Source organism: Oratosquilla oratoria, chromosome 12 (genome assembly GCF_046742065.1).
Source record: "Oratosquilla oratoria isolate Oo_2021 chromosome 12, ASM4674206v1, whole genome shotgun sequence".
NCBI classification, from domain to species: domain Eukaryota; kingdom Metazoa; phylum Arthropoda; class Malacostraca; order Stomatopoda; family Squillidae; genus Oratosquilla; species Oratosquilla oratoria.
In genome coordinates, this window is record NC_134788.1 from 54,115,685 (window position 1) to 54,124,748 (window position 9,064).

The following is a 9,064-nucleotide window of genomic DNA, read 5'->3' on the forward strand; positions in this document are numbered from 1 at the left end:
TTATTTGATATTAGTATTATCTCAGTTTAGAAGGTGTCCCTACTTCTTAATTTTAATCAATGTAAACTTGGATATTATATGAGTTTTGGTACCATTTGAGCATTTCCCACCTTGAAGATGACAGCCTAATTACTGAGATCATTTGATCAAGCATTGTAGTTGACAGCAAGAATGATTACTGTCCCAACCTCCTTGATGATGCTGAAGAACTTGCTCACAAAGTTCACCACACCCCTACATCTAACTGGTTTGTGACGTACTATATGGAAAATAGAGGTATCTTTATCCATACTGCTAAGTATTTAGGGAGAGACTGGAGTGTTCCCTAAAAATAACCTAAAAAGATATGGTAAAGATGATCTGAGGTAAGGATTTAACACTGGCCATGATGTTCCTTCATCTACCTTGTTCTTCAGATGGAATTTTCGAATCTATCAAACCACACCGAACATTCAATTACTGCAAACCACATATCTACAACCAAGACCTACACAAATTCTCAGAAATATCAATTATACCCTGATAATGTTCACCGAGTGACAAAAATAAGAGAAAACAGTGGCATGCTCATGCTCACATTTTATGGTTCATATCTCCCTGAGCAAATAACTATTGGTCCTTTTTCTCTCTTCCAATAAAAGCCCTCATCAACTGTCTTTCACAGTGGTGTTACCAGTGCTATGAGTTTCCCCACAGAAGGAAGGAAGAACTGTACAAATGGTCTCCGATGTGGTCATTGCTCTGTCCTTGACTCACACACTACTCTTGATTGTGAATCAGAAGAACTTTATTGAACAAGATATTCTCCAACTGGCTAGTCTTGGTAGTGCCAAGCAAGTTCTTCATTTCACTGTAGACAGATGGGTGGTGAGGCAAAGACATAAGCCTCCTCCCTCCACTCGATCAGATACAGTTAGGGCACCTTCCTGCCTTTCTCAACCAACAATTGTCCCCTCCCCCATCCCCCACTTCTATGAGAATCCTGCTCCAGCTGTTACAGCTTTAAGTCTTTCAATCTGCTTGACTACTTCTACTTTACTAATGCTGAGATTAGACTACTTTCTTCATCCCCACTGAAAATTGGATCGCAGTTAGGTACCTTATCTAACCTCTTATTAGTAAACACCGAAAAAAATGTTTGTTGAACTCCTCACTCATTTCTTCCTCCGATTCTATCGTGATATTTTCATCATTTTTAATTGGGCCTATTCTTTCTTTATTTTTTGTTCTATAGAGATGAAAGAAACCCTTAAGATTGGATCTTGCTTGACTGGCAACCTTAATTTCATGATTACGTTTTGCTATACATGTATTCTTTTTAACCAGCTTTGCCATTTCATTATATCTTCATCTAAGGTGTGTTTCCCCGTTTTTTATTTTTGTGTAAAGTCCTCTTTTCATTTTGATCTCATGTTTCAATTTGTCCATCATCCATTTGAGAGTATTACTATTCTTCCGTATTGACTTCAGGGGGATAAATGTATTTTATGTATTAATAATTAAATCAGTTAGATTCCTATATGTTTCATCCAAATCACTGACCTGGCTGTTGAGTCCCCTCCCCTGAGTGACCTGTCCCAAAGTATACATATTACCCTATGTGACCCGGTAGCATATATATGTATACCCTACTTAGTACTGAAGACAAAGAAATACAAAAGTCCCAAGTGCTTTTGTGTAATTCAGAGCTTCAAGAGAGATACAGAAGTGGTACAAATTATTTTGTGCCACTTTTGTATCTCCCCGGAAGATATGAATGACATAAATGTATTTGGGTATTTTGTTTCCTTTTCCTTACTGGTCACCAATATGTTATTGACTCATGTGCCAGTTGTGAGATTCATTAGCAAACAAACACACTACCAACTCTGGAACAAAGAAGAGAAGGAGATCTACTGACTATTTATAGAATCATTAAAGGAATAGAGGTCCTAGACAGAGATGATTTATTAAAGTGGGACAAAGAAAAAACAAGAGGACATGAATAGAAACTCAAAAAGGATGATTATATATCTGAAAAAGAATATCTTCCCACACAGAGTGGTGGATATCCAAAATAAATTAGATAAGGCAACAGTGTGTGCAAATACTATTCAACAATATATGAACAAACTTGATGCTGAAAGATACAAAGACGGGTCACTATGAGCATAGCTCCCTTCCTGTATATAAAATGTTGGTTTAACAAAAGATGTAGTGAGGCTAAAACCAGGAGAGATAAAGCATGGAAAAAAATAGAAAAAAGACAGGAAAACATCTAAATGGCAAACATGTAAAAAACTTACAAATAAATATGTAAACATATGCAGGAAAGAAAAAAGAGAATATGAAAGGGATACCATAGACAAATATAAGGATCAACCGAAACTCTTTTACAGATACATAAACGACAAAATAAGGGATAAGCATGATATAGTAAAATTGCATGAAGGAGATAAAGAATAGATGACACAGAGATGGCAGAAGTTATGATCGGACATTTCAGGTCTGTTTTTACAATTGAGAGCTCACAACCCTGGGAAGATGAACAACTAGAAAGTTCACCTATGATGAAGGAAATAAAAATAACACAAAGGGAAATAAGAGACCAAATAATAAGCCTAGATGTCAGAAAGTCGCACAGACCAGATGGAAAATTGGATACTGAAAGAGTGTATAGATGAACTGACAGATAAACTACACAAGATAACAGACTTCTCATTAAAAGAGGGAAAGGTACCATAAGATTGGAAAGATGCAAACATAGTACCAATGCACAAAGGGGGAAATAGGGAAGATCCTACAAACTTTAAACTGGTGTCCCTTACAAGCACAGTAGCAAAAATATGCAAAAAGATTATCAGGAGCAGATGGACCAAACACTTGGAAGTAAATAAAACAATAAACCCCAAACAATTTGGTTTTAGAAGTGGAAGATCGTGCACCACAAACCTAATCTGCTTTTACTCGAGACTAATTCAGATAATACAAGAAAGAGATGGATGGGCAGACTGCACCTTCTTGGATTTGCAGAAAGCTTTTGACCAGGGCTGTGGAGTCGGAATAACCTGACTCCGACTCCTCTGTTTTTGGCACCACTGACTCCAACTCCGACTCCTCTTCATGTAATAAACTGATTATGGCCTACATATTATATAAAGCCTATACAACACACATAATACACTCCAATCTTGAGTAGACTTGCATCATTATAACTGGTTTATATCAATCTACTTATAAGGAGTGTGCACTGCATACTTCTGCAGACTAAACGAAGGCCTTATAAAGTGTAAATTTAACTGGAGTCAGAGTCGGTATATTTTTACCGACTCCGACTCCAGTGACACTGTAATTGCTTCGGACTCCGACTCTGACTCCACAGCCCTGCTTTTGACAAGGTACCACACAAAAAATTAATAAGTAAAATTGAAAAAATAATAGGAATTCAAGGTAAATTGTTGGAATGGTTGAAGGACTTCTTAACTGGGAGAAAAATGAGTGGTACTTAGAGACAAAAATTCAAAATGGGAAGATGTAAAAAGTGGCATCCCAAAATGCTCTGTTTTTGGCTCCTTTAATGTTTGCCATATACATAAATTATACGGATGAAGGAGTAGATTGTTACATGAACATTTTTGTTGATGATGCCAAATTACTCAAAAGAGTGAAAACAGAAGATTGCAGATCGCTATAAGATGACTTGGATAAAGTGTGGGAATGTAGCCAGAAATATGAGATGAACTTCAACATCAAGAAATGTAGCATAATGGAATTTGGAAGAGGCAAAAATAGAGTTTTGGAAGAGTATATGACTGGAAACAAAGTAATAAAAAAAGTAAACTCAGAGAGGGACCTCAGAGCAATCATCTCAAGTGACTTGACACCTAACAAACATGTAAATAAGTTATTTGGAGAGACCTACAACTTATTAAGATCAATGAAAGTGGCCTTCGACTACATGGATGAGGAGATGGTAAGGAAAATAATTATTACACTGATAAGACTGAAACTAGAATATGCTGTGTCATTGTGGGCACCTAACACACACACAAAAAAAAAAATAGAAAGAATTCAAAGAGTGGCAACAAAGATGGTAACCACACTATCAAATTTGACTTACGAACAAAGATTGGAGAAATTACAGCTGTCAACATTGGACCAGAGAAGGGAAGAGGCGACTTGTTGACCATTTTCAGAATTATGAAAGGGATGGAAATTCTTGATAGAGATGACCTATTAAAATGGGACAAGAGAGAAACAAGAGGGCACGAAAAGAAACTAAAGAAAGATGGTTACAGAAGGGACCTGAAAAAGAATAGTTTCCCGCACAGAGTGATCGATGTCTGGAACAAACTTAATAGTGAAACAGTGAATGCCAGAACTATACACGATTTCAAGAATAAACTAGACGTGGAGAGATACGAAAACGGGTTACAACGAGCATAGCTCCCGTCCCGTGAAATACAACTAGGTAAATACGCACACACACCTGGGAGTAATTATCTCAAATGACTTGACACCTTATAAACATGTCAATAAACTAGTTGGAGAGACTTTTAAATTATTAAGGTCAATGGGAGTGGCCTTCGACTACATGGATGAAGTGGTAAAGAAAATAGTAATTACACTGATAAGACCTAGATTAGAGCATGCCGCAACATTATGGGTACCTAGAAAAAAAAAAAAAAAAAAAAAAAAAAAAAAAAAAAAAAAAATAAGGAAATTATAAAGAGTTCAAAGGGCAGTGACAAAAATGGCACCTACACTCTCAGATTTGTTGTATGAACAAAGATTGGATAAATTACATCTATCAATACTGGAACAGAGAAGAGAAAGAGGTGATTTGTTGACCATTTACAGAATTATGAAAGGGATGGAAGTTCTTGATAGAGATGACTTATTAAAATGGGACAGAAGAGAAACAACAGGACACATGAAGAAGCTACAGAAGGACAGTCACAGAAGACCTGAAAAAGAACAGTTTCCTGCACAGTGATTGATGTCTGGAACAAACTAAATGGGGAAACAGTGAGTGGCTAAAATATACAAGATTTTAGGAACAAACTGGATGCGGATAGATACGAAAACGAGTCAGTACGAGTATAGCTCTCATCCCATGATATACAACTAGGTAAATACACACACATCTACAGATTTATGAAAGGGATGGAAATTCTTGACAGTGACAACTAAAGTGGGACAGAAGAAAAACAAGAGGACTGTAGGAGAGAGGCCAAACACAGAGTATGGGATCCAATGTATTTAACGTTTTGCCCAACAGGGCTTCTTCAGAAATAACACAGTGGAGAAACATCTGACTCCTTATATATATAGCCCAAGCTTGCAGGGAGAAGCTGATGTAAACACAATTTGTGTAAATTGCTTGTTACTTGGTTATTAAAATTGCTAAAGGTTTATTTATTGTAAAATTGATTTATATTATCAATGAGAGATATAAAAGCAGTTTCAAAACATCTATGAAACATACTATCAAATGTAGATGTTTTGAATCTGCTTTTATATCTCTCATTGATAACATAAATCAAAACAATGGATTTTTTTTACAATAAATAAACCTTTAGCAATTTTAATAACCCAGTAACAAGCAATTTATGCAACTTGTGTTTACACTAGTTTTATGTTTGTATCTCCCTGCAAGCTCGGACTATATATATATAAGGAACCAGATGTTTGTCCACTGTGTTATTTCTGAAGAAGCCCTGCTGGGCGAAACGTTGAATACATTGGATTCCATACTGTGCATTTGGCCTCTCTCCTACAGTGCTGTTGCAATCATTGCTGCTTTTACTCAAAAACAAGAGGACATGAGAAGAAACTTAAGAAGGACAGTTACAGAAGAGATCTGAAAAAGAATAGCTTCCCACACAGAATGATAGATATCTGGAACAAACTGAATGAGGAAACAGTGAGTGCTAAAACTATACAAGATTTTAACCCCTTCCATACGGTGCCGCACACATAGGCGTCATGGGGAGCGAGTGTATTCGCGAGGCTGCCATATCGGCGTCTTGATTATATTTATTGTAGTCGCCCCTGTGTTTTTACATTCTCTCAAATGTGCCCTGAATCCCATTCTCTGTGGTATTCAAAATTCGCGGGTGAAAGAGAGAACGATCGATATAAGCGGTGACTATATTTTATGATGCGAGTATTATTACGACACGTTGTACGGCTGGCATTGGCTTCTGCCACTGAGATCTAAGTCCATGACGCCTACGTGTGCGGCACCGTATGGAAGGGGTTAAGAACAAAGTGGATGCAGAAAGATATAAAAGCGGGTCAGTATGAGCATAGCCCTCTTCCCATAAAATACAACTAGGTAAATACATATGCACACACACACAATTTAAAAATAGTTTAAATAAAATGAGATATGAAGACGGGACACCACGAGCATAGCTCCCCTTCTCGTAAAATACAACTAGGTAAATATACTTATACTGTATATATATATATATGTATATATATATGTATACATACATATACACATACCAAGGACTATTTCCCCCTTATAAAGGAAGTAGCTTAGTTAAAAGGCACACATCCATTCCCATCCACCACCTTTTTCTCCCTTTCATCTTAGCTCATTATGGATGATGGGTCTTCATTGTAACCCTCCTACTGCTCTGGGTCAGAAGCAATGCAGCAAGACACAGTACATCCATGGCAAGGCCGCTTCACTTAATTGGTGACGCCCTCCTCTCCATTCCCCACATGTGGGGAAAAAAAAAAAATGTTAAATTGGGCTTCTACTGTAATACAAAGCAAAAAGAGACTTGATCAATTTTGGGCCAATCAGGAGACTAAATTAAATTTTGAGGTGTGAATATCAAGAAAAATTTTATTCACAAGAATATCAAAATCAGTGCACACTGAAATCAGAGAGAACTTTAAGAATTCTTGATTTTCCTACAAAGGAAGAATGAATGGAGATCCATTCTCCAATAAGATTAACATAAACAAATAAGATACACATGTTGATAAACAAAGATGCTTGCCAGTATTATCTTTTTTTAAATCTCTACCAATTTGCGGTACTAATATTTGCGGCTCAAAATACTCACAATAGTAAGAGGTAAAGGTAAGAATAGCAACAGTGAGACTTGACCTGACCTAATACCCCTTGATAAATATAGAGGTCCACTAATTTTTTTCTTTCTTTATCTATTGATATTACTATCAGTTTGTGGTACTTATAGCTCGGGTTTAAGATATTCTGAACTATACAGGTAATTGCAGGTACCAAGCTGCTCAGAATGCCAAATTATTACACTACCAAACGAGTATTGAAGTGTAGCAAATGCCAATAGTAAACAGCACACTACGCATGCACTAAACTACTTTACCACAATATGATTTCACTTACGAATTCAAAAAAGGCACTTGTTTAGCCTATACAAAACACAACTACGAAAACAAGCTCTTCAAATAGCTGAAAGAGTGCAACTCAAGGTTTGGCTGTCTATGAGGTCAATGTTAATAAACAATGCCAGGAACTTGAAGAAGAATAATGGAATAAAATGAATTAAAAGTAGATAGTGACAATGACGAATTAACGGCATGGAAATTCTTATTCAGTAGAGCAAAAAGAGTTGTTATAAATGAAAAACTACACAAACTGTATAATCCAGGAGAAAATTTGAAGGAAGCAGGCGAAGTATAAACGAAGGAAACAAAATTACATGGGATAGAATTTTCTACATATTCTAGCGGTCGGAGTATAAACGAAGTAAACAAAACACAAACATTGCCTCGGACTCGATCGGACTTCATCGGACTAGGTCGGACCGAACCGGACCCTACCAGACCAGACCGGACCGCATCGTGACATGATTCGGGCACTTTAGATAGATAGATAAATAGACTTTATTTGGACAAAGAATCAATGTACATGAAGTGCAAATAATGACAAGAACACATAGTTCGGAATAATAATTGCAAATTGCCGAGGATAACACAAAAAGCATGTACGCTTATTTCTGTCACAATTTTTTAAATTGTGACACCCAGCTCGTTGTCTCCCTTCCCATTTTCTCGTCTGTTTTCTCTCCGTATCAGCCCTTCATTCCCCATAGTCGGGGGAATTTCCAGTCCTTAAGACTTCTAGTAGCAACATCCTGTCTTTTCTCCTCCTCGATATCCTCTTTATTTGTCATGTCATTTTTGACAACCAATTCAATGCCTTAACGAAGGGAGAGACTTCTAATATCTAGAAACACCCCCCCCCCTTTTGATTTGTGTTCTCGGAGCCATGCTCAACGGTTCGCACTCACACAAAGCACTCAAACACACCCCCTTCCCGCCCCTGCGCGCTGCCACATATTTGATTAAGCTAGGCAATTAGAATTATTAGGACTGTGTTTAACCCGCTCGTGAACAGTGTCTACCTCAAAGAACACTTGGAACTGTGTCACCCTCCCGCATGAACATTATTCGTAGTACCCTTCGCAACTAGGGACGGAGACATAGTACTATTGGCAACGTCGGAAGCCGGCTAGCGGACATCGTGACCTGACCTGTCGCAGGACACAGGCAGTCTAAGCATCGAGTTCGAAAAAGGAGGTCAGACCGCTCGATCTCGGAAGCACAGCGCGTCCTTTCCTCCCTCAAGTGACTGTTGGGGATTTATATCCTCTTGAATAAATCGAGTGACGATTATTTGGGTATAAACCCCTCAAGCAAAAACTGAGTGTAGTGCGATTGACCGGGAAAAGTACGCCGACGAAGTGACTTACAACCCCCATCACAGCGCGTCCTTTCCTCCCTCAAGTGACTGTTGGGGATTTATATCCTCTTGAATAAATCGAGTGTCGATTATTTGGGTATAAACCCCTCAAGCAAAAACTGAGTGTAGTGCGATTGACCGGGAAAAGTACGCCGACGAAGTGACTTACAACCCCCATCACAGCGCGCCCAGGCCGTCCACTCCCCGCCCCCACCAAACGAAGTGGCGCCGATCGAAGCTCAGCAGATCATGCTAATTGAAGACGTCTCCACAAGCAAGACAATTATAAGTACACATTAAATAACAATTTCTTAAGCTAGGAACGCGCGCAGGGAATAG